At 41.7% G+C, this 27724-nt stretch overlaps 1 protein-coding gene and 1 pseudogene across 3 annotated transcripts in view; one reads left to right on the forward strand and one right to left on the reverse strand.

The window, feature by feature from the left end:
* Positions 1 to 27724, reverse strand: part of zcchc4 (zinc finger, CCHC domain containing 4) — a 107832-nt gene that overhangs the window by 33740 nt on the left and 46368 nt on the right. The gene's annotated exons all lie outside the window — the stretch shown is intronic.
* On the forward strand, positions 1315 to 27175 carry LOC138756220 (E3 ubiquitin-protein ligase TRIM69-like; annotated as a pseudogene).

Consider the following 27724-nt stretch of genomic DNA (forward strand, 5'->3'; position numbering starts at 1 on the left):
CAGAAAAGTGTGAGATGTTGCATTTTGGAAGGACAAATCAAAGTAGGACATACACAATAAATGATAGGGCACTGAGGAGTGTGGAGGAACAAAGGGATCTGGGAATTCAGATACATAATTCCCTGAAAGTGGCATCACAGGTAGACAGAGTTGTGAAGAAAACTTTTGGCACCTTGGCTTTCATAAATCAAAGTATTGAGTACAAGAGTTGGGATGTTATGGTAAGGTTGTACAAGACATTGGTGAGTCAAATTTGGAGCATTGTGTGCAGTTCTGGTTGCCAAGCTACAGGAAGGTTATCAGTAAGTTTGAAAGAGTGCAGAGAAGATTCACCTGTTGCCAGGTCTTCAGGAATTGAGTTACAGGGAAAGATTAAACAGGTTAGGTTTCTTTTCCTTGGAGCATAGAAGAATGAGGGGAGATTTGATAGAGGTTTACAAAATTCTGAGAGGTATAGACAGAGTTAATGAGAGTAGGCATTTTCCACTTTGATTAGGAGAGATAAATACAAGAGTACACGGACTTAGGGTGAAAGGTTTAGGGAGAACATTTGGGGGAACTTTTTCAGAGGAACCAGTTGCCATCCACTCTTAAATTTTAAAAATAAACTGGATAGCTACATGGATAGGAGAAGTCTAGAGGGTTATGGAATAGGTGCAGACCAGTTGGACTAGCGGTATGATGTTTTCAGCACAGACTAAAAGGGCCGAAAGGCCTGTATTCTGTACTGTAGTGTTCTATGGTTTGGAAAATTGAAGTATTTTCAATTGTTACTGATTTGTATTGATCCGAACAAAAATTAAGCCTATTAGTAAATTCTAGCATTTGTATCTCCGTGCAAGAGATTGACAATATCAGCACCTCACAATGCAAAATATGTTTTATACAAGTTAATATCAGAAGTTAATCAAATATGTTCTTCAATGATTCATTACTGTATTTATGAGAGAACAATAATAAATAGCTGGGAATTTTGCTCTAACCTACAGGGGACCAATCATTGCACAGAGTTCATGAGGGATCAGTCCACTATTTCATAGGGTAAGGTGTTTCTCTTTGGGTCTGATAAAAATTGCATGATACATAGTAAAACAAGTCTGAAGTGTGCTGATCAGATTTACTCCTGAATTGTTAATGATAAATAAAGCTCAGAAGAAACACAACATTAAAACTGTTTTTTTTAAAAATAAAGATATCCTGTACTGCCATACCTCTTGTTCAAAACCAATCCACAGCAGTTATGTTTACTGGTTTTACTGCATTCAACTCAGTGCTGAATTTTGTTCTCCTCCTGCAGCCCTTTTTTTCCCTCATTCCACTGAACTAAGTGAAAAAACGATTAACAGTCTAATTGCAACTAGTAGAGCACCAAGATTTTGCTGACAAAAACTGGAAGAAGTCCATCTTTCAACAGGATTGCTGAACATTGTGGAAATGAGTGCAGAGCAACTATTACCAAAGGTAAATGTTTGATTAAAATGTCAGGTATACCCTTCTTCACGACTACTCGCTTTACACAAATTTGCTTTTACAAAAAAGCGGCTGGTAGAGCTATCACTGAGCTACTGGTTGGGCTGTCACACAGCGGCCAGCGGGACTGACACAGGGCAGCCAGTGGGTCTGTCAGCGCATGGCTGGTGGGCTGTCACAGGGCAGCAGGTGGGGCTGTCAGAGCGCTGTCGGCGGGGCGATCAAAACTTGCTGTCATCCTGATTCTGGTAAGTGAAACTATACTGTACATAATTTATATAGGCTGTGTATTTATCATATAATTCCTACTTTTACGATATGTTAGGTTTTGTTTTATTTGGTATGATTTGGTGGGTTATTTTTTGGGTCTGGAAACACTCAAAAACTTTTCCCATAGAAATCAATGGTAATCGTTTCTTCGCTTTATGCCATTTCGGTTAGGAAAGCTCTAGTTTTGTAGAGTGGGGTATATCTCTACTTTTGTAAGTGTCTCTTCAAAGTAATGTGTTGAAATACTGGTGAAATTTACTTTATATTATTTGCAAGCAGAAAGTTCAAATTTAAAAGAGGGAAAACAGCTACTTCAAAATATTGCAGGAATCATGATATTTTGAAGCTACATGACAGTCAAATCACACTTTGTAGTTAAACCAGCTGATTTTAAAAGAAACTTATCTAAAAATTATATCTTTACAAAATGTGCCACTGCACAATTACCTTAATTCTTCACAAAATTTTGTTGAGAAGGTATGTTCACTCTAAACTTTCAATACCAAATAGGAGTGGCTTGAAACTAATCTCCCTATATTGTGCAAAAATGAACAGCATGCCAATTGCATGCATTGTATGCCTTTGTGTATTCAGAAACAATAAGTTAAATTTCTTGGAAATGAGACACAACTCTGGAACTAAAATTTAAGGAGTGGTATTAGATATTTAAAGGCAACAAGCAATTCGTTTTGAAATTGTCTGTGAAAACACATTGAAATGCTAGAGGAACTCAGCCAGTCATCCATAAAAGACAAACATATATTGCTGACGTTTCTGGGACTGAGCCCTTCTTCCTTGTTTTTCCCCCCACCCCCCCACCACCACCAAGTTCAAATTTATTGTCAGAATACACACATGACAACACATACAACTCCAAGATTTTTTTTTCCTGCAGGCCAGGCAGAATTTCTCATCTAAATAATTAAGTTCCTTAGAAGAGAGCCTGAGAGTACAGCAATGGAACATAGAAATGAATAAATATATTCCATTGGAAAAAAAACATATAATTTAAAAAATAAAGTCATATTATTTGAACAAAATTGGGAACCTTACGTGGAACACAACAGAGAGAGCCGACTATGGACCTCCACCCCCTAAAATAATAGAATGAGAAGAAGACGAAATGAACTGACCCAGTGCGTAAAAGTAGATGACACAATTTTCTTGTTTATTTTCATTGTGTGATGACATTGTTTAATGGGTTTATTGTATTGTATATGTTGAACGTTTAATGGGTTTGGAGGGGGGTGGGAAGGAGGGAGGGGGGAAAAAGGGGAGAAAATGACACTATATTCAAGAGGGAAATTTTTGTGTGTACTTTAGTTAATATGGTTCATAGTGTGAAAATTTTAAAAATTTTTTAAAAAATAAATAAATAAACAATCAAGTTCCTTTATGGAATTGGCTTTTGGTTTCCAGGAAAGAAAATGAAATAAGACACAAAAATCTGTAAACATTGTGATTAAAGTAAAAATACAATGCTGGAGAAACTCAGCAGGTCAAACAGTGTACTTAATGTCGCAAAGATAAAGATACAAAACCAAGGTTTCAAGCTTGAGCCTTTCATCAAGGTATGATAAAATGTAGGCAGGCGCCCAAACAAAATGGTGGGGGAAGGGACAGGGGAGGAGCACAATCCCACAAGTAGGTGGATGAGGGAGGGCAAAGCAACAAACATGGGTAAGGGGGGATATCTCTGTGAATGGAGAGGAAAGGGGCTTGAGAGATGGAGGAAAGAGACACATGGAATGAGAAGAGAGGGAGAACTGGGAGTGGTCTAGCAGAAAATGTTAATCTGGTTGGAGAGTGCCCAGACAGAAAATCAGGTGTTGCTCCTTCAATTTACAGGTGGTCTTGGTGGACAGTACATGAGGCCGTGGGCAGACATGTCAGCATGGGAGTGCGGGGCAGAATTGAAATAGTTAACCACTGGGAGATCTGTCACTGATATGATCAGAGCGAGGGTGCTCAGCGAAGTGATCTCCCAGTCTGCGTCCAGTCTCTCTAATATAGAGAAGGCCACAACAGGAGCACCGGATGCATTGATGACTCCCGCGGATATACAAGTGAAGAGTTGCTTCATTTGAAATGACTGTTTGGAGCCCAGAGTGGTGGTGAGAGAGGAGGTGTGGGAGCAAGTATGGCACTTCCTGCTGCCACAGGGGAAGGTGCCAAGGGGGTGATTACTGGGAAGAGATGAATGGATGAGGGAGTCAGGGAGATTTAATGGACCTGTATCGTCTACCCAAGGTGAATAAGTCAAACAAATGATACCCTGAGAGTAGAATTCTTAAGGATATTGGCTGCCATCCCAATACAGCAAGATCAAAATAAATCCTCCAAATAGGACAAGGAGCACCCAATGACCTTCTGGACTCTATTGATAACCCTCTGAAGATCCTTCTTATCTGTTGCTGTACAGCTGTCAAACCATACAGCAATGCAGTAAATCAGCATGCTTTCAATAGAACAGCATGCCTGACTTACTACACTATTAATAAATAGAAATTCTGCCTGGCCTGGAAGGTAAAGAATCTCAGGTTTTTACTTTGATAACATGCATATACTCTGACAATAAATCTGAACTTTATTAACAGGTATATTAAAACAAATGAATTCCCCTCAAAATCATTCAATGAAAGCAATAATTAGAAACACTTTCTGATTGTTAACATTTCTCTTTCAAAACCTTTTAACTCACTCCATTTTTTTAATGTTCTGGAATGATAGGCCTCAATTACAGATCAGAATTGTATTATCCATTTCTGGTTTCCCTGGAAAAATCTTTCTAATCAATTGAAGTATATGTTCTGAAGTTGCCCCATTAATGTTGTTTGGTAAATTGTTGCAGGATTTTGACCTGGTTATAATGAAGAAGCATTATGCTGGAGACTACCTTTCAATACATCTGTTGTGCAAGACCACAAGTCACAGGCTTGACAAGTGGAACTCAAGAAACGTTAATAGCTTGTTGCAGTGCATCCAGCAAAACATACATGATGCTCTGGTAGAGAAGAGAGTAGACAGTTTAACCTGAGCATGAAATGCCAATCAAAAAGAATGCTTTAAAAAGTAAAAGACGAAGGTTTGTGGACACCGTAGTTGAAGTAAAAACACAATGCTGGAGAAACTCAGCAGGTCAAACAGTGTCCTTCATATAGTAAAGATAAATTTACATAACCGAGGTTTCAAGCTTGGACCCTTCATTAAGGCATGAAAAAATTTGGGCAGGCATCTGAAGAAAAGGGTAAGGGTCGGGGGGGGGGGGGGGGAGGGTGGTTGCAAATGCAGAAGGTAATATGTGGAGAAGGGAGAGAGGGCACAGCAGCAAGCAAGAGGAAGAGGGTGGCTAGGTGATTAGAGGAAAGTGGGGTGGAGAGCTGATGGGGAAAGGAATGGAAAAGGAAAGGGGAGCAGGTTGGCAGAAATCTGGAAAATTGATATTAATGCCATCCGGTTGAAGAGTGCCCAGACGAAAATTCAAGTGCTGCTCCTCCAATTTGCAAATGGTCTTGGTGGGATTGTATGAGGCCATGGTCAGCCATGTGAGTATGGGAGTGTGACGCAGAACTGAAATGGTTGGCCACTGGGAAGTTTCTTTCACTGGTGCAGAAAGAACGAAGGTGCTCAGCGAAGCAATCTCCTAGTCTGCGTTCAGTCTTTCCGATGTAGGGAGCACCCAGATGCAGTAAATCAATCCTGCGATACATAAGTGAAGTGTGACTTCACTTAAAAGGCCTGTTTAGGGCCGGACTGAGGTGAGGGAGGAGGTGTGGGTGCAAGTGTGGCACTTCCTATGGCCACAGGGGAAGGTGGCACGGGTGCGATCGGTGGGGAGGGATAAATGCACGAGGGAGTCCCAGAGGGAACGGTCCCTACGGAAGGCAGAGAGGGGAGGAGAGGAAATGATGTGTCTGGTAGTGGGATCCTGTTGTAATTGCCAAAAATTCTGGCAGATAATTTGTGGAGTGGTAGATGAGGTCAAGGCAAATCCTATGTTTGTTGTGTCTGGGGGAAGGTGGGGCCAGGGCAGATGAGTGGGAAAGGGAAGAGATACAGGAGAAGGCTGAATTGATGGTGGTGGAGGGGAAACCACATTTGAGGAAGAAGGCAGACATTTCAGACTATCTGGACTGGAAGACCTCATCTTGAGAACAGATGCAGCGGAGTCAGAGAAATTGAGAGAAGGGAATAGAATCCTTGCAGGGGACCAGGTATAAGGAAGTGTAGTTGAGGTATTTTGGGAGTACTCATGTGTACCATCTCCATCTTGGGAGACAAGCTTTCCACTGACACGTATTACAAACCCACTAACTCCCACAACTACTTCAACTTCACTTGTGTATCAGCAGAATTGATTTACTGCATCCAGTGCTTCCTTTGTGGCCTTCTCAACATCGGAGAGACTGGGTACAGACTGGGAGATTGCTTCTCTGAACACCTTAGTTCTGTCTGCACCTGTGAAAGTCATTTCAATTCTGCATCACACTCCCATAGTCACATGTCTGTCCATGGCCTCATGTACTATCCCAAGACCACCCATAAATTGGCACTCTCCAGCAGGATGGCATTAATGTCTACTTTTCTGGTTTCTGCTCACCTGCTCCCCTTTCATCCTCCCTTCCCTTCCACCTGTCAGCTCTCTACCCCTTTCCTTCTCTATTCATCTAGCCAGCCCTCCTCCCCTTACTTCTCCACCTATTACCTCCTGCCTTTGTGACCTCGCCTCCCCCTTACCCTTTTATTTGGACACCTGCCTATATTTTTCCATACCATGATTCCCAAAACATCAGTTATGTAATTTTATCTAGCCACAATGTGACATTAATTTCAAGGAAGAGAAAACTACCACTAAAGATTACTTTTTCCCTTGAATGCCATGAGTGATCTTGGCTTATATTGATCTATTATTCTTTCCTTGAGGATGCTAACATTGAGCTATAACAAAGTACTTAACGTTGCTAATTAATCAAATCTGCACTGATAAGTCCTTCAGTTCTGAAATAATACTGTCATATTGTCCTGGGTAAACTTGTACCTCTCACTTTGTTTGTTTTAGATTGGTCACAGTGTTTGAGCTACCGAAAGAAAATAGACACACACGCCGAGAGCACTTCAGTTTATACAAATCTTTATTACACATTCTAAAGCTGATATCAAACTACAATATGCAAGCCCTTCTCAATTATACTTATCAACGCCTGGATTGGTCCCAACTGCCAAAGCGAGGCATCAACCGCACACTTGTAGTACGTTGTCGGGGTGCCGGTAGCAGCTTCTCCACCTCCCCCGACCAGGACGTTACCTGGACTCTAGAAGTTCTTCTTCTTGCTGAGAGATGTTGCAACCTCTCGGAGAATCTCAAACTTCAGCAGAGGGACCATGGCTTATATTACCCAAAAACTGCTTACTTAAGCACCTAATCCCAGCACAGAAAGAAAGATAAGCGAGCAAGCTAGCATGCTAGGCTTCTATCGAATAACATAATTTTCAGCTCATCACGTTGAATACAATGGTTTATTTTGCAACAAGGCTAGGCCTCTGACAGTCTGTGACCAAAACAAGCAGGAAGATTAAATGTTCTTGGTACACAGATGTCCTTTTGTCAGGTAACTGCATCTCTGACCACTCGGTGGAATTTAACTTATGTCTGCTGAGACTCAAGCAGGTTACTGATTCTCAGCCTTGCAGGAGCAAAAAACATGGTTTAAAGCTGATGCAAAAAGCATGGTTTAAATCCTCCCGTACACATGCCAAGAGTCTATAAGCATCTTACAATTCATTTAAATTTAGACATATTGCAAGATAATGGGTCCTTTTGACCCATGAGCCCATACCGCCCAATTACACCCAATTGACCTACATCCCCGGAACATTTTGAAGGATGGGAAGAAATCAGGGCACGCGGAGGAATCCCACGCAGACACAGGGAGAACGTATAAACTTTTTACAGACAGCGCAAGTTTTGAACCCCGATTGCTGGCACTGTGCTAATCACTACACTAACAGTGCCAGCCTTTTAGTCTTTTTTTGTTAAACATAAATGGCAGGTTAAAATTTTATTTTGGAGGGTACACCATTCAAGCCAGGCATGCAGACTGCCATAAAATTATGTCTGAATCACAGCAGAAATGGTTTTGGCATCATATGTCTTTAGAGGGTGATGAGAAGCAATAAGTATTTAAAAATGTCACCTATAGCTGGCAGAAAAGATTTACAATAGGTATAACCGAGTGAACGCAACATTTCATATATTCTACTGAATTTATTGTCCACAACATATATTGCACATACAATGGTCTAGCTCACCAATAGAACCACATTGGCACATTGAAATACTTCTGAGTGAAGTGCTTCATCTCCAGTTAAATGTGGAGAGTTAAGGCCATTCAAACATGTCCCATTTTAAATTGAATGATTGCTTCAAAACCACATGCTGTCATAAATATCATCAATTTGACATACCACTGCAGTTTAGAAGATGCAATTGTGACAGCACACTACCCAATAAGTGTCCCAGTACACAAGATGGTGGTCGAACATGGTGATCCCACAAGGACCACACCAACTAGAAGTGGCGGAATAACTAGAGCCAGCCGGCCTATATAAAGCAGGGCAAACCACTCAATAAACCAGTATCGACTGTTCTTTCAGTGTGTGGGTGTCTTGCTTTTCCGTCCTGCTGTAGCACACATTACATTAGTGACCCCGACCAGTCCAAACAGCATTTTGGACCCAACAATGGAAGAACAAAACACTCCACGCAGTTTTGCTGGACTTTGCAGCCGCTGGTGTCGTTTGAACAGGCCGAGGCTCAAGTCCAGCTTCGGCAGATCATAACTGACACCATGAGGTACTACTACATGGTGAGCTCGCTTGACCAGGACACAGACACCAGGGTCGTCCATTTCCTCTGGCAGGCTCTGGAGCAAGGCAAATATGTGGCCCTAAAAGTGCTTTCAACTCACACTTTTAGGCTCTCAAAGAATGAGAGCGCGGCCCGACAATTGAACATGATTTGGGGAACAAGGCCCATGAGCAACATGTTAGCTTTAACTGATGGGCACAAACCTTGCCGGCTCTTTGAGCAAATCTTCCTGGAGCAACTACCACATGATATCTGACTGCAGCTCGCCGAGTAGGATTTCAGCGACCCTTGCAGCCCGAGTGGACATGCTCTGGGGAGTAAAAAGCGACACCAGAGTCGTGGTGGAGCAAGTTGCAAGGCCTCGTATGCAGCGGACGAATGGACCCCCACCCCCCCACCCCAGGTGAGCAGTACTATTTCTATCACCAGCGGTGGGGTTTGGAGACCCGTTGATTATGCCCCCCGCGCATTCCAGGGAAACGCCACAGCCGACCATCGCTACTGGCTGCCAACGAGACAGCCTTCTCCACATGTGAGACTTCCTGTCGGGGCGACAGCTCCTAGTTGACATGGGGGCCAAGATCACCATCCTGCCCTCCTTAGCTCACGAACCCGTAACGGGAAGCCAGGCCCATCTCTAAGGGCAGCGAATAATTCCAATACAAGAACTTTCAGCACCTGCAGCATACCACTTCACTTCGGGCCAACCGATTCACATAGATATTCATCCTGGTGGCAGTGCAACAACTACTCCTGGAGCAGATTTCCTCAGGGCTAACTGTCTGTTAGTGGATCTCAAGGGGCGACAGCTAGTACACACCAAGACTTTCCAAACCTTCTCCCTGGGGGAAGCCAAGCTACCTGCCACCCCCCCCCCCTCGACATTCCATCACCTCCGCCAACAATGAGTTTGCATGAATCCTGGTAGAACTGCCCTCCATCGTGGTGCCACAGTTTACCTCAGCAGAACTGAAACACGGGGTACGGCACCACATCCTCACAAATGGCCCCCTCTCCAAGCCAGGGCACATCGTCTCGTCTTCCCCCCCCCCCCCCCCCCCCCCCCACACCCCCGAGAAACTCAACTTTGCAAAGGAAGAGTTCTGAAAGATGGAAGAGCTGGGGATCGTGCGGCGGTCCGACAGTCCCTGGGCACATGGTACCAAAGGCAACAGGGAGATGGAGACCATGTGGGGATTATCACCATCTTAACAAGGCCATCACACCGGACAGGTATCCCGTGCCCACCTACAGGACTTTACTGCAAACTTACAGGGGGCACGGATATTTTAAAAGTCGATCTCATCAGGGGCTATCACCAGATCCTGGTCCTCCCTGAGGACATTACTAAAACAGCCATCATCACACCCTTTGGTTTGTTTGAGTTCCTTAGGATGCCCATTGAGCTAAAAAAAAAACGCAGATCAGACATTCCAGAAGCTGATGGACGCAGTGGACCGGGATCTCAGGTTTGCGTTCATTTATTTGGATGACAACCTTACAGCCAGCCGCAACACAAAGAACATGCAGGCCACATAAGGCATCTGTGCACTGGCCTCAGCAAATTTGGCCTGACCATCAACCAAATGCCAGTTCAGGTACACATCCTGAGCCACAGAATTAATAGACATCTCTGCCCGAAAAGCCACACACAGTGACAGACCTCCAGGACTCCGCAGTGCTTTTGACCGTGAATTCCTGGCATTGCATCTAGTAGTCTGACATTTTATGTACTTTCCGGAGAGGAGACAATTCAAGGTCTTTACAGATCACAAGCCTACATAACTGAGTTCACCATGGATATCAAGCATATTGCCATATAGACCAACATGGTGGCCAACGCATTATCTTGGCTGAAAGTCCAGGCAATACAGACTCTGTCCCAGGGGATCGATTACACAGCCTTGGCCCAGGCACAGCAAAGGGACCCTAACATCCCTGCATACAGGATGGCAGTGACGGGACTCAAGCTAGATGACGTCCGCATTGGCCACGGCGACCAGACCCTCCCTGTGTGACATTTTGACTGGCAAGCCTCGCCCCATCGTCCCAACGGCATTGAGATGACCAGTATTCAAAGCAGCACAGAATCTGGCGCACCCAGACATCAGGACCACTGTAAAGATGGTGACTAGCAGGGTCGTTTGGCATGGCCTCCACAAACAGGTCAGTCAATGGGCCATGCCAATCAACAAAGATGCAGACACATACATATCAAATTGACCCCCCACCCCACGCCATTCGAACCAGCATGACGGAGGTTCAGTCATGTGCACATAGACATTGTGGGACCCCTGGTGGTGTCATGGAGCTCGGTATCTGTTGACAATGGTAGACCACCTCACAAGGTGGCCAGAGGCAATCATGCTGGCAGAAAACTCAACCTGTGCCAGAGCCCTAATAAACAAATGGGTGGCATGGTTTGGGGTCCTGGAGCACCTAACATGTAATAGGGGTCCACAATTCACCTCAGGGCAGCCATTCCCTGGCCAACGGGTTAGTGGAGAGGTTCCACAGGCACCTAAAGGCGGCCCTAATGCCCCAGCTCAAGGGACTGAATTGGACTGATGAACTACTATGGGTCCTCCTGGGGATCCGTACCACACCAAAGGAGGATTTCAAAGCCTCAGCAGTGGAAATGGTGTACATTGAACCCCTAGTCATCCCTGGGGAATTCCTGGCTGCCACCAGGGTCATGGATGAACCACCAGCGACAATGCTTGAGAGACTGAGAAAACGACAGGGCACACTGGCCCCAGCACAGCCCACACCGCATGGCTAGCCCAAAACGTTTGTCACCGGGGACCTGAAAAGCTGCAAGTACATCTTCATATAAATGGGAGGACACCGGGCGCCGTTTTAGCAGTCATACGAGGGGTCCTACCGGGTGATCAGACACAAAGGGACCACGTGTGGGGGATAATGGCGGCAACGAAGAGACATTTACTATTGACCGCCTCAAACCAGCACATTCGGACACCAGTCAACCAATCACCCCACCACCCCCGCACCAAAACCAGAGACAGCGCCCGGATCACCGGTTCTGGTTGGGGAGGGGGCTTGCGTGGTGGCCCGCTACCCGATAGGCGTCCCAGAACACAAGCAGTTGAACACAGTGATCCTGCAAGGACCACGCCACTAAATGTCCTTTCTCCCCAGGCTGCAGGCCACGCAGCGGGAAACGATGAGCATTGGCAGGAACATCAACCAATCAGCGGTTGGCAAGCCTGTGACATCATTTCCACCAGAGGCGACGGGACAACTAGGCCCTGCAGGCCTATATAAGGCAGGGCAAACCACTCAATAAACCAGTATCATCTGTACTTACAGTGTGTGGGTGTCTTGCTACACAATAACTATTAATTGAGATTGGTATTCAGTACTGGTGGAAGCCAGATACACATTTCATGGCACAAAATGGTAGCTGTTTGAAAATCTTTTCAGTTAAAGCCAAGAATACAACAGAATGAAATTTAAGCTCCCAACTCAATGGCAAATGTGAAATAGTGAGAAGAACTTACCAAGATCAAACCCAGTTCACACAGCATTAAACGCAGCAATAGTGTATGCAAATTTCAGAAATTAATCCGCACAGTCCCACTTCTGCACACAAGTGAAGAACTGCAGATTACTCATTCATTGCTCACGTACTGTGCATAGCTAAATTGATACACTAGGTGACACAAAAGCAAGCCCTATATGGAAACACTGACCAATAATGGCATGCAACAGAGACTAAATGCACCCAAAAAATGGGGGCTCTGCTAGAGCTGCTGTAAAAGCACGCTGCCGCTGTGCAGTCTCGCAGAAAGGAGGGATCCAAGTCTCAGTGTTCCCTCACAGGGTCCAACTGCCCAGTCTGACTGCCGGCGGCTCTGTAAAGGTCTAAATGGCCTGTTATTTTAAAATCCCAAGACCTCAGGGTCTGGGCCCAAGATGGCTGCCCCAATGACTGGCAGCAACCACTAGAGGTTGCAGACTCCAGGGATGCAGAAGACTGCGCAAGGCACCAGAAAATGGGGACACTACTCCCTCCCAACATTTGAGAAATAGAAACAGAGGAGATGACCCACAGGACAGTGAGGGCTCTGAGGCTGAAGAACACATAGGCAAAGGTGTGCACCTGGAACTCAGGTTGCTGATGCTTTAGAATGAAGGCTGCGTGGCTGCAGATTTGCAGGAGTGCTGAAAGCGAATCCATGGACATTATGGGGGAACTTTCTTTTGCTTCTCTTTCTCTGACGGTAGGAGGCACTAGACAATTTCTGCTGATGGTGAAACTTTATCAGGTAGTCTAAAGGAAATTTCATGTTATATCACATTTTCTGTTTATTACATGACAATAAAATAATCTTGAATATACATTTTGGGTAGAAAGTGTAATAGATGGGCAGGATGACATTTAATTTAAAGCCACCTAAATTCATGCAGAAAAGATTATGAATTCAAATATGTTAAGGGGCAGCCACGTTTGGCATAGAGGTCAGCGCAATGCCTTTACAGTGCCAGTGATCTGGACCAGGGTTCGAAACCCATGCTGTAAGGAGTTTGCACAATCTCCATGTATCTGTGTGGTTTTTTTCCCTGGGGGATCCAGTTTCCACTCATCGTTCGAAACATACCGGGGTTGTAGGTTAATTGGGTGTAAATTGGGCGGGATGGACTCGTGGGCTGAAATGGCCTGATTCTGTGCTGTATGTCTAATTTAAAATTGAATAATGTTAACCAAATCACGATAGTAGGAATGTTGGAAATCTGAAATAAAAGAAAAGGACCTGCTGGAAATACTCATCTTATAAAGGCAACATTTATGAAGAGAAAAGCTTAACTGACATTTCATGTATTCACTTTACATAAGAATATTAACACTGTTTCATTCTTTTTTTTTAAACTTTATTTATTTTATAACATGAATAACATATAGAATTACATTAAAAAAAATTAAGAACAAAATAATAAAATTACAATACAGTATCAGTAATCTAAATAAACTATACCCTCCCCAATAATTATTACACATTAATAACCCAACTCAAATTAGTCCAACCCCCCTTCCCCTAAAATAAAGAGTGAAGAATTAATAAAGTTAATAATATATGTGAGAAAAAAACCCACTTACAAAAAAAACAAAAACATAACCAATTAAAATACTAACAAAAAGAAAAGTAGTTAATACTAAGATATCAGACTTAAAAAACATATTTAAATCAAACTTAAATGCATATATTTAACAGAGTTAAGATGAAACATATATTTAACTCAAACTTAATATAAAAAATTAGTAAAGTTAGTAACATTGTCTATCAAAAATTCTTAAACAATAATCAATTCTTTAAAAAAAATTGTAGCATGAGAAAAAAAAGATGAAAAAAAAAACTTTCTCTATAGAGATAAACCTTAACCAAATATCAACTAACTTCACATCTATCATCATATTAGTCACATAAACCACCATCTTAAAACAAAATTCAAACCTCATTAAACATTGTACAATTCAATTTTAGTACTCTTCCACCATTTTTCCCTTTTACTCTTGAATAATTATCCAATAAAAGCTCCAATACCACATTTAAATATCCCCAATTCATTACGTTAAAATTCAGATATCCAAATAATAAAAACACATCTACAACAAAATCTATATCTTCAACAAATGGAGCATAAACCACAAACAAAATTCAAGCCTCATTAAGAATTGTACAATTCAATTTATAACTTTCACCATTATTCCCTTCGTTCTATAACTAAAATAGCAAAATAATATACACCAGAATTACCACTCCTTTCACCTTAAAGTTAAAGAAAAAATATTAAAAAAAACTTATCCATCCCATTCACATTTAAATTTCAAATATTCCTTATCTACTGAATAAACTTTACAAAAAAAACCACATAAATTTTTAGTTTTTTAAACAATCAAATACTTTCTTATGCTTTTTTTTAATAAACACAAAAAAAACCCTTCACTCTTCAATCTAATAATACAAAAAAAGGGAAAAAAAAAACGGGTAGGAGGTTAAAAATACCCCCTCCCGTCTAAACCGCACAATGCGGTAACTCCCAAAAAAAAAATGGGTGTGAGATAACTCACAGGTAGCAGATGACTTTCAGGAAATAGTGCCCATCCAGTTCTCTCCCCCAACTCTCACTTCATCTTAAACTAACATCATCATTATTTAATATTCCTTTTTTAAAAAAAAACATTAGAAAAAAAAAGAACAACTCCAACTGCCGAGTCACCATTACAACCATTCCTTCTTGGAGCACGGCTCTTTTCTTCCATCTCTTGTCTCCTTAGAGATCGCGGCGGACTACGTCTCTGTTGAAATTGAGTAATTGGCAGCTCTTGAGCAAATGCTATAGCTTCCTTTGGAGAATCAAAGAAATTTGGTTGGTAACCATCTTGAAAAATCTTCAAAACAGCTGGATATCTAAAGGTTGCCTTATAACCTTTCTTCCACAACAACTCTTTAGCAGAGTTGAATTCCCGTCGTTGGAACACAACTCTTGACTCAAATCCGCATAGAAGAAAGCTCGATTATTTTGAATCATTAAGGGTGATTTTCTCTGTTGTGCATTTCTAATAGCCACTCGTAAAATTATTTCTCTGTCGTAATAATTCAAGCAACGAACCAAAACAGGTCTTGGACTTTGACCTGAAATAGGTCTTCTACGCAAGGCTCTGTAAGCACGTTCCAGTATTATACCTTCCGGGAAATGTTCTTGACCCAGCACTTGCAGAATCCATTCAGTAAAAAATTTTCTTGGGTCTGGTCCCTCCATTCCTTCCGGCAACCAATAATCTTTATATTGTTCCGTCTGGATTGGTTTTCCAAATAATCAATCTTTTTCACCAAATTTTTATTTTGAGTTTGTAAGTCTTCGACCATTTTGGTCACAGCTGAAACGATCTCGTATTTCGTCTATATCTTCTTCACACGAATTAAATTTATCTCTCACTTCAAGCCTAAAAGCTCCAAACTCAGCCATCTGTTGAGAATTTATTTCCATCAGAGTATTGAACCTAGTACCAAGTTCAGTCATAATCTTAGATAATCCCTGCATTGTATAAGATAATTTAGATTCAAGATTCACAAGAATCTTTTCAATTGGAAGAGATTCTGGCTCAACAGATTCCTGCTTCTTCTGCATAACCAAAGGGTCTTCTGTTGCTTCCTTCATTCTGGTTGCCTTCCTTGTAGTATAGCTGCGTGTGGAAACCCCAGCCATAGCCTCTCCAGCAATGACTGGAGGACGCTGGCCGGGATTTACATCAAGTTGTATAGGTTCTTTTATCTCAAAAGGTGCAGTTTGCAGTGCCTCCGCTACAGTTGACAAATGCCTTTCCCCAGCCGGTACTTCAACTGATGTTAGTACAAGTGGTTCATTCATAACATTGCCGTCAGATGCTACTGCACATGTGCGAACCTGAGTAACTCTTTGTTCTAAAGGCTGTTTGGCGCCCTCTTTAGAGGGCTCTACCGATGTAATATTGAACTCTACATCCGAAAGCTGTACCTTTCTCCTGGGATCCATTTCAGGCCTACCTGTAGGTAGGCTCCAAAACTTGAACTTTTGGAAAATGTAGTTTTTTGATAATCTGTTGTCGTTTTTTTTTTGCTCTTTTCCACCAATTGTACCATCATAAGTTAAATTAACAGCACTGAAGTTATCTAAACTTTTAAAGAATTTTAACGGGCATTTCTAGACAAAACAATAAGATAGAGTAAGGAGAGGACTGGAAGGCACGTCTGATCCTTATGCCATCTTGTCACGCCCCCCCAACACTGTTTCATTCTTTGCAAATGCTATAACCTTGTGTATTCCCAATATATTCATTTTTAGCAAAATTCACTTTCTTTTCCCATTTTTTTCAGGACCCACTAAAACAGTATGTTCTGGACCTTTATACTAAAAGAGATAAAGTGGAGACACATCTCCAGTCTCTGAAGATGAGGAAAACTATTCTAACAGTAAGTGTACCGATAAGCAAACCACAAATGAAATTCAACAGCAACTGAAAAAATATTAGACTAAATTTTGCATTTAGTCAAATATTAAAAGAATTGAAATAATAATTTAACTCAAAATATAAAATATTTTAAAAAATTTAGACATACAGCAAGGTAACAGGCTATTTCCGCCCACTAGTCCATGCCACCCAATAACTCCTGGTATGATTTGAAAGGTGGAAGCTTTCACCAGAGCTCCCAGGGAAAACCCATGCAGACACGGGGAGAACGTGCAAACTCCTTACAGGCAGTGCGGGATTTGAACCCTGATCCACTCCCGATCGCTGGCACTGTAAAGGTGTTGCACTAACCACTACGCCAACTGTGCCACCCCTATGTCAAAGAATTATCAAGTAAAAGGTGTAGAAACACAAGAATGCTGGAAGAATTCAGCATGACTTGCAGCATTCATAGGAGGTAAAGATATACAAGCAACATTTCAGGCCTGAGCCCTTCGCGGTATGAGCAAAAATCAGGCAGACACCTGAATAAAAAGGCTGGCGGAGAAGGGAAGAAAGGACAGAGTGAGGAGCAACAGACATACATGATAATTAGACATGGAAAGTAGGACGGGAGAGGAAAGATGAGAATTAATCAGGGGAGGGGATGGATCTGAGAATGCAGAGCTGGAGGAAATGAAATAGAGGGAAAGGGGAAGAGAGGGAGAGACAGCAAGAGGAAAGGAGCAATAGGGATGGGGAAAAGGAGAGATGGGGGGGGGCTAATGGAAACAGGGAGAAGTAAATGCCATTCAGTTGGAGGATACCTAGATAGAATGTAGGGTGTTGTTCCTCCAATTTGCGGGTGGTCTCAGTCTGTCAGTATAGGAGACCACAGACAGACATGTCATCATGGGAATGGGGTGAGGAACTGAAATGGGTTGCCACTGCAAGATCCCTGCTATTACAGCAGGCAGAGCTAATGTGTCGAAAGAAGCAATTTCCCACTCTGTATCCAGTCTCTCTGATGTAGATGAGGCCACAAGGAACGCCAGATGCAGATTCATACGTGAAGCATTGCTTCACTTGGAAGGTCTATTTGTGGCCCCAAATGGTGGTGAGGAAGGAGGTGTGGGCGCAGGTGTAGCCTTTCCTGCGGTCACATGGGTAGGTGAACAGGGGGTGATTGGTGGGAAAGGAATAATGGACGGAAGAGTCATGGAGGGAGCTATCCCTGTGGAAGGCAAAGAGGGGAGGAGAGGGGAAGATGTGTCTGATGGTAAAGAATCTTTCATTGGTGATGATCAAGCTGAATTGATAATAAGTATCACTAACTGAATATTGAATCAGTAAACAATAAAGACTGTCCACTGTAATTCAGACTAGGTACCACTACAGAAAGTTCAGCCCTTAATATCTAGGTGCAAAGTAGGGCTAAAGATCCGCAGGTGAAACTGTGGGAAACATCAGCCACGGCAGCCCAGGTGTGACAGCAGTGGAATAGAGGCCAACTCCAGAGTACATACACAAAACAGAGAAAACATTATTGAAAGTACTCCCCCACAGGAATAAGCCTTTACCTTGCACCTTTCCAAGGCTACATCAAAATAACTGGAACCACTGCCAGTGTAACTCTAAAAGTCAAGTTACAATGATTAACACAAAGGGTCTCCTTGTTCATTTGTACAAAGCCAGCTTAATGATTCCAGTACATTTCAAATATTCCAAGCTATCATTGTTGCTCAATTCTAACTTGAAAGAACAATGACATCCTCCTGTGATTAAATGGCCACTTTCACATTCAACATTCTTGATTTATATCTAATACCTGGGTAAGAAGCAGCATGACATGATTTGACTTGCTTGGCCATTTGGTGTAGCCAGAAAGTTTTAATAACAGCTTTTAAAACCTTTTTAAATTTAGATACTGGGAATCCAAACTGAACAGCACCAATATAAAAGCTTTTTAACTACAGAATCTACATTTCAAACACCATACAGTCTAGTTTTTTCCCTTGTTAAGATTCATTTGAACCTACGTGCATATCCTAAGCAGATTGCATTTGATACACTGGATCAGTCTGTAAAAGATTCAAGTTGACTTCCACGTTAACTTCACCCTAATAGCAAAGGTGAAGCAGACAACAGTGCAACCTTGAAGACAGAAGTCTTGTCTTGTTCTGAGAGGGTATGTAGCACAATTTGGGTGCATTGACAATCTAGATGTATAAACTATCTTGACATGGTACTGGATTGTACTGGTACCTGAAGAAATATTTTTTTTAAACATTTAAGAAACTGAATATGGTTGTTTGTGCTGGCCAAACATTCAGAGGTTTACCTGCCAAAACAGCAGCTCCGCTAATATATAGAAAGCTCTCTTCCAGGCAGCAAAAACTAAGTTTCATTTAAGCAGCTCAAGTACCTGCCTAGCTGAACCCAAGACTGTTGCTACTCATCTCAGACCTTCAGCTCCAGGGTAACTGCATTTCTAACTCTTAATTGGGTTTAAATTTTTTAAATGTTGACATACAGCATTTCCGGCCCACAAACCCATGCCGCTCAATTACACCCAATTAACTTACAACACCCGTATGTTTTGAAGGGTGGGAGGAAACCCATACAGATACAAGGAGAATGTACAAACTCCTTATAAACAGACAGATTCAAACCCGGGTCACTGGCACTGAAACAGCGTTGCACTAACTGCTGTGCTAACTCTGTCTCCTTTATACTGTCACCCCACTGTGTTATGTGGTTCAGAATCTTTTCTAATTTGGAGATTCTAACTTGCATCCCCATTATTGGACAGAGCTCAGCAGAACACATCAAACAGCAGGTTTCTGTTCAGTATGAAACAATAAGAAAAATCCTGAACAATGATGAACAGGCAACCCTGGAACTCATTGACAATGAAAAGTGGGTTGCTTTGGGGAAAATCCAAAAGATCGTCAAAGAATTGACCAACCACCTGCATGAAATCAATCAATCCATCAAAACATCACAAAATGCCATTGACCAAGAAGGCGGCAAACTGCAGTCAAATAAAGGTCAAGAGGGAAACCAAGAGCAATCAAGAGAAGCTCTGGAAAAAAGCCAAAGAAATCCAAGTCAAGCTACAGTAAGACTTTTTCTTGATGTTTCATGTACTTTTCCTCAAATTTATCATTAAGGTATTCCATAATTGTTAGCAACTCATTGTTACTAAACATCTATACAATTATTTTAAACTGCCAGACATTTAAAATATATGTAAATGTTTGTTTAATGTGTCCAGCAGAACAATGTCATTCACTGAACAAAAGTAAATAACCCAGAATTGAAGTGGTTGGCCACTGGGAGGTCACAGTAGTTGCGGACAGAGAGGATGTGCTGAGCGAAGCGATCGCCCTATCTGCGACAGGTCTCTCCAATGTAGAGAATGCCACAAAGGGTGCACATAATGCAGTAAATAAGTCCTCTGGATGTACAGGCGAAGTGTTGCTTAACATGGAAGGCCTGTTGTGGGGCCCCTAACCATGGCGAGGGAGGAGATGTGGGCACATGTTGCACCTCCTGTGGGCACAGGGGAAGGTACCAGAGTTTCAATGGGTGGGGAGGGATGAGTGCACGAGGGAATCATGGAGGGAGCGGTCCCTGCAGAAGGCCAAGCGAGGAGTGGGAAAGATGTGTCTAATGGTGGGATCCTGTAGTAAGTGCCAGAAATTACGGTGGATGATGTGCTGAATGCAGAGGGTAAGGGGGATTCTAGTTGGTTGTGTCTGGGGGCAGAGGCAGCCAGGGCTAATGAGCAGGAAATGGAGGAGATGCGAGTAAGGGCTAAGTTGATAGTGGTGGAGGGGAAGCCACATTTGTGGAAGAAGGCAAACATTTCAGAAGCTCTGGACTGGAAGACCACATCAAGGAAACAGATGCTGCAGAGACGAAGAAATCGAGAGAAGGGGATGGAATGTTTGCAGGGGACAGGGTGTGAGAAGTGTAGTCCAGGTAGTTGTGGGAGTTGGAAAGTTTATTGTATATGTCAGTGGAAAGCTGGTTTCCAGTGATGGAGAGAGAGAGAGATCCAGAAAGGGGAGAGTGTTATCTGAGATGGACCAGGTGAGTGTGAGGTCAGGGTGGAAGTTGGATGCAAAGTGGATGAAGTTGACAACCACTGCGGGTTCATGAGGTAGCCCCGATGTAGTCGTCTATATACCAGAGGAAGAGTTAGAGGGTCTTGCCTGTGTAGGCTTGCAGCATGGCTACTCCTTCAACTTTGAGGAAGTGAGATGAGTTGAAGGAGAAGTTATTGAGAGTGAGATTAAGTTCTGACAGGCAGAAGAGGGTGGTGGTAGAGGGTGACTGGTCAGGTCTTTGGTCCAGGAAGAAGCGAAGTGCTTTCAGATCTTCTGTGTGAAGGATAGAGGTATAAAGGGATTGGACATCCATCGTGAAAATGAGGCAGCCCGGTTCAGGGACTGAGAGATCACTTCGCTCAGCACCTCCTCTCCGTTCACAACAGCAGCGACCTCCTAATAGCCAACCACTTGAATTCTGGGTCACCTCCCATGCTCACATGTCTGTCCATGGCCTTATGTACTGTTCCACCCTGACCACCCACAGATTGGAGAAACAACACCTTATTTTCCATATGGGCACCCTCCAGCCAGATGGCATGAACATCAACTTCATTGCTTTTCATTAAACCTGCTTGCCTTTTCTTCTCCCTCCCCCATTATCTGCCTCTCCTGTTCTTTCACCTACACAGCCCTGCCTCCCCCCCCCCCCCACTCAGTGCTGCTGTCCCCTCCCTCCCTTCTCTACTTATCATCTCCTGCCCAGCCCTTCCCCTCCCATTCTGATGCTCACTGGCATTTTCTCATACTTTGATGAAGGGCTCACCTGAAACATCAATTATGTATCTCTGCCTTTGCTACATAAAAGACACATGTCTCTCCAGCATTGTGTGTTTTTAGTCAACAGTTCAATGTGAATGCAGTTGAGGGAATAAGAGAAAGATCTCATGAAAGATATGGTAGGACATAGAGTACATATAACCATATAACCACTTACAGCACAGAACAGGCCAGTTCGGCCCTACTAGTCCATGCCGTAGCAAATCCCCACCCTCCTAGTCCCACTGACCAGCATCCGGTCCATACCCCTCTAGTCCCCTCCTATCCATGTAACAATCCAGTCTTTCCTTAAATGTAACCAATGATCCCGCCTCGACCACGTCTGCCGGAAGCTCATTCCACATCTTCACCACCCTCTGCGTAAAGAAATTTCCCCTCATGTTCCCCTTATAATTTTCCCCCTTCAATCTTAAACCATGTCCTCTAGTTTGAATCTCCCCCTTTCTTAATTGAAAAAGCCTATCCACATTTACTCTGTCTGTCCCTTTTAAAATTTTAAACACCTCTATCAAGTCCCCTCTCAATCTTCTACGCTCCAGAGAAAAAAGGCCCAGTCTGCACAACTCAGACTGTAACTCAGACCCTGAAATCCTGTCAACATTCTCGTGAACCTTCTCTGCACTCTCTCTATTTTGTTTATATCTTTCCTATAATTTGGTGACCAAAACTGTACACAGTACTCCAAATTTGGCCTCACCAATGCCTTGTACAATTCCATCATAACCTCCCTACTCTTGAATTCAATACTCCGATTTATGAAGGCCAACATTCCAAATGCCTTCTTCACCACACCATCTACCTGAGTATCAGCCTTGAGGGTACTATTTACCATAACTCCCAAATCCCTTTGTTGCTCTGCACTCCTCAATTGTCTACCATTCAATGTATATGACCTATTTAATGAAGAAAGGTCAAGATGAACAAGGGGTGACAATGAGCAAGGAGAAAGAAGCAAGGTTATATAATCATTCCCTGAACCTTGCAGCGCACAGGATGGCTATTTCTTCTGTCATAGCCATTAGTTTTACAGCACAAAAACCATTCCTTTGCCCAACTTTTCCATGGCAACCAAGTTGTCTACCCAAATTTGTCTCATTTGCCTCAATTTGGCCTTAACCCCTTAAAACATTGCTATCCATGTATCTGCCAAAATGTCTTTTAAATTCTGCAATTTCCCCCACCACTTTTTTCTGGTACCTCATTCCACATACCTACCATCCTGTGTGTGATAAATCTTTTAAATCTTTCCCCTCTCACCTTAAATTTCTGTCCTCTACTTTAGACTCCTCTATCCAGAGAAGTACTCTGACTACATCCCTCTTGATTTCATTAATCTCTATGAGGCTTCCTTCAGGCTATGTTCAGGGAGAAATCCCAGCCTATCCAGCTTCTCCTTCCAACTCACACCCTTCAGTCCCTGTATCATCCTTGTGAATCTTTCCTTTCCAGCTTAATAACATTTTTTTTTCTAAAGCTATGATCAGGACTACACAGTGCTGGTGTTTCAGGATTATGTCTTGCTGCAGCTAAGCAGCTACACAAGATACACCAAGTACCATGATATACATTAAATTACTCCAGTAGAGAGAGATAATAAATATAAAAGAAAGATTAACAGTTAGTTAATGCAAAAAAAATTGGTGTTTCAGTCATTCAGATGTATCTTTTTTGCTGTCCTGGAAGAGTTCATGGTTAGGGTAGCTGTTGGCTAAAAACTGTTCATGAACCTAAAATGGAGGTCTCCCATCTACTTTCTTTGCCACCTACTTATACCTACAGCAGTTTACAACACCTACCAACCAGCACAACTTTGGGATGCAGAAGGAATCCCAAGTACCCAGGGGAAACCCATACAGCAATGGGAGAATGTGTGAACAGCACACACAGTGCCCAAGGTCAGTATCAATCCTAGGCCTTGGAACTCTGAGGAGGTGTAACACTATACTGAAACACCATGCCAGTGTTTTGAGTGTACTTGCAAACATTTACTTTATCACGAGAAATTTTCAACTACAATCTCTTTTTTTTAAATCCAAAGTTATTCAAAGAAAACAGAGAATGAAATATACGCTATTAAAATGGATGAAACCAAATTTCAGAAACTATCAAAACTCATCCGAAACATTTCAACCAATCTGTATTCTCAACTGCAAAGGAAGATATTCTTATTAGGTACAGTATATTAATAATATGTTGTGTGTTTAAATGCTAGTCACATGAAAGTCAGCCAAAGTTAAATGAAAGTCAGCCAAAATATTATGTCAATTTAACTAATCACATAAAATAGCTGGAAAGATCAGAGAAATAATTTGCAAGACATACTAATGAACTAAAAACATAAAACGCTAGAGAAGATGAACTACGTTACTTACATTGCAGTCAATTCAGTCAGCATTTGAGAGGGACATGGATATCTATTCTATTTCCAATACACTGTGATGGAGATTGATTATATTCTTTATTATTTTGTTATAAAATACTTACCTATTGGCAATTGTATTATTAACAAATACAAATGAGAACTTAATTATAAAGAATTGGAGTGAGGGGCAACAGTACTCAAAAGATAAAATGCAGTGTTCTGTACAATTTTCTTTTAAATAGAGGTTTGGCTGTGGTCTTTATCAGTTTCCAGAATTAGGATGAAGGGCCAGCAAAAATGACCAGGGTAAATCTCCATTAGGACTAATAAATCAAATACCCATAAGTTTCATGTCAGGAGGAATTCAGTAGGTGCAGGCAGTGGTGAGAAGGGAATTTGGTTGAAACTTCACCATCCAACAAAGGCCAATGAAATGTGCACCATTAATGGACTCGAAGACAACAATACTTTTGATTGTGGAATGATAGGGAAAAGATAAAATATGATAAGATGAGAGTTTGTAATACACACAAGTACAAATGCACTGAAATAATTCTTTGCTGCAGCTAATAAAGAACAAGTTTAAATTAAATTACCACACAAAAGCAAAGATTAAAAAAATGCAACAGGATAAATAAATATTCACAATGCAAAAAATGTAATGTTACAATACAGCGGCCAGAAATTTGGTCCTGGAGAAATGTTCAGGTTAAAATAGTACAGGCAGGTTCAAGAGCAACCAGGAGCAAAAGAACAAGAGTTTACAATGGAACCAATTCCAAATAATGGGCATTTTATCCTCATCTTATCTAGCATAAAACTTAGTTCCCTCAGTTTTAAATTACAAAGAGCCCCATGAAATAACAAAAATGACATTGGGTCATTAAAGTACTTCCCATTATCTTAAAGGCATATTCAGGGCTTGGGACAAATGTAGGATGGAGTAGATGTCGTCAGTGGCATAGTTGGGGGGAAAAAAACAAAGTAATATAAAATTTGTAGCACTAATTTTAGAGGGGAGCATTTCAGCTGTGAGCAATTTTCTCACTCAGAAAAATACAAAAATAACAAGTCAACAGAGTAAATGAGAGAAAAATCAACTTGTATTTCCTAAAGTACAAACGCCAAGTCTGCATTCAGTTTCTTCAATGTGGAGGAGGCCACAATGGGAGCACCAGATGCAGTAAATGACCCCAAAGCTATTTTATCTGGTTGTACAATATTTAAGAGGCATCTGGACAGGTATTTTAATGAGCAGGGCATAGAGGAATATGCAATTAATGTAGGCTAAAGGAGTTATTATAGGTCAGCGGTTCTCTATCTTTTTTTATTCCACTCACATACCACCTTCAATAATCCTTTACTAACCAGAGCACCTATGCCATAGGATGCCAGATTATTTAAGGGATTACTTAAAGTGGTACTGGTTTAGATGGACATAATGTTCAGCAGTGGACTGAAGCACCTGTTGCTATGCTGTGCAACTCTATGACTTGGGCCCCCTGTCAAATGCACTGACATCACCATGCACTGATCTTATATTCTGACTCCTAAATGGTACAAATATTGACCCCAATCCTTCTACCTCCCTAACAGTGGTGCTAATCTCCAGCTTTCCCACACCACCCTCCAAGGACCTGCTTTGATCATTGTCCCAAACTCCACCGTCACCTCACATCCTGGCTACATCAACCTCAACATGAATCCTGGAACAAATCCTATGATTGTACCTTAAGCCTTGGGTCTGAGATTAAACTGAAGCTTGCAATAGCAAGGCGACATTGCACAATGACCATATAGTGATCCAGTTGCGCTGTGCAACAACTTCCCCACGGTCTTTTTTAACCATTCATTTTGACCTTTGGCACATATATTGGGTAAGAATTACCTGACATCAATTACTTTAAACTCCATGATTAGGCTGATTTTCAAGCAGTTTCTTCAATCTTGCTGGGATTGCTAATCTAACTTTTTCTCTCTTTCTCCAGAATACTCACCAGTCATCTTTGATACTGCTTCAGCACATAAGAATATGCTAGTTTCAAAAAATCAAACTAGCATAAGTGTGACTAGTGAACCACAGAATGTTCCTGAGAGCCTTTTGCGATTTGACAAGGTTTACAATATCTTGGCTGCCAAAGGACTAATGAGAGGAAAGCATTATTGGGAGGTGCAGGTCAAGTCTTCCATCCAATGGTCTGTTGCAATTGCCTATGGATCTATAGAACGGAAAGGGAAACACAAATCCACAAAACTTGGAAGAAACAGACAATCCTGGTGTATTGAACTAAAGGCAAACCAATTATTGGCATGGCATAATGACAGAAATGTCAACTGCAGCATGAGGCCCTCCAAGTTGGATAAAGTCGGGGTATACATTGATTATGAGAAGGGACTTGCTGCATTTTATGATGCTGAAAGCATGACTTTAATACAAGAATTCTCCAGTATTACAGCAGGTCTTTTCAACAGAATGCATCATCATTTTACTGAACCAATCTACCCTGCTTTTCGTCTTTTTCCAATAGCTATTGCTCTCATGCACTCCGATAAATTGGAGATTTGCAAATCTGACATTTAGAAAGTAGCCATAACAAAGCACATTAGTCTGAAATTATACAGCTTGCTTCAATTCAAAAGGTTCAAAATTCCGGGTTACAATTAGCTGTGAACAGAGGCCAAGTGCTCCCATACATTTTACGATGAATAAAAAGGCAACCGGGACAAATTCTCCCGAGCCTAATTCTTACTCAAATTTTTATGCTATTGCTTACATAAGTCAACCATTCAGACTTGAAAATACTGCAGTCAATGTGGGAAGTAACAGACAGATCTATGATCTGTAAAATATCCAAGCAGATGATTCTTTAAAAAAGGCCCAGACTACATGATGCGTACATTTTTCAGAGTGAAGAGATACTGCACAGCATTAATGTGATTCTGAACCATCTACTGTAAAACCCTTGATATGTAGATTAGTAATGAATCCAGACGAAAGATCAGTGTTACAATAACCAATTTTGCTGACATAGTGAAATAAGTTAAAATAGCACTGCGTACACAAACATCACCAGTTTTAGTCTGAGTCAACCCATCTCTGCATTTTGCAGAGAAAGCCATATTATCCAGAAGGGCCTTGGCATCATTTGCACAGCCATAAGTCTTACACTAGGAGCCCTGCAAAAAGAATTTTTCATACAAGTCAAGTGCGACTTGGCAATAGAGTGGTGAGGTAGATGCTTGGAATTGTGAATGAATGGTGGGATGTCTACCTGTATCTGTACACCAGTATGCACTCACATAAGACAATGGAAATCTATCAGCATAAAATTTATACTTCAGTCAAAACTTTATATGAATAAAATTTTTTCCACAAATTTCAGTGGACATCTCAATAGGTGTCAAAAATAAGCTCTCAATCTTGAACAAATATGAAAAGATTCTTGTTGCCTGTTAAAACATTCATCCCCTGTAGCTTTGACTTTTTTTTTTAATCTCCAATATTCAGCATATCTATTTCTCATTAAATTAATGGGGTGATTCTCCAGCATAACTGTATTGAATTGCAGTTCTGTATTATATATTCTGAAGTCAAGAGATTGGTTAACTGGAAATGCAGAATTCATAATAGTCTTAAAATTTAAATGGTGATGCCAAAGTTTCTAGCCTCAATGAATATTTTTCTCCTGTTTTAATTAAAGAATATCAAGTGAAATAAAAGGAAAAGTATATGCCTGATATGAACTGGGGTGCTTAATGATAAATGAGCTTATTGTCATACACATGTATACATATGCACCAAAATTTTTACTTGTTGCAGCTGAACAGGTACTTCACAAAAAAAAGCATTCATTAAATTGAATAGAGAACACTTTTTAAAAAATCAGTTACGTAGTGCAAGAAAAAAA

This window comes from Narcine bancroftii, chromosome 3, assembly GCF_036971445.1.
Source record: "Narcine bancroftii isolate sNarBan1 chromosome 3, sNarBan1.hap1, whole genome shotgun sequence".
Taxonomy (NCBI): domain Eukaryota; kingdom Metazoa; phylum Chordata; class Chondrichthyes; order Torpediniformes; family Narcinidae; genus Narcine; species Narcine bancroftii.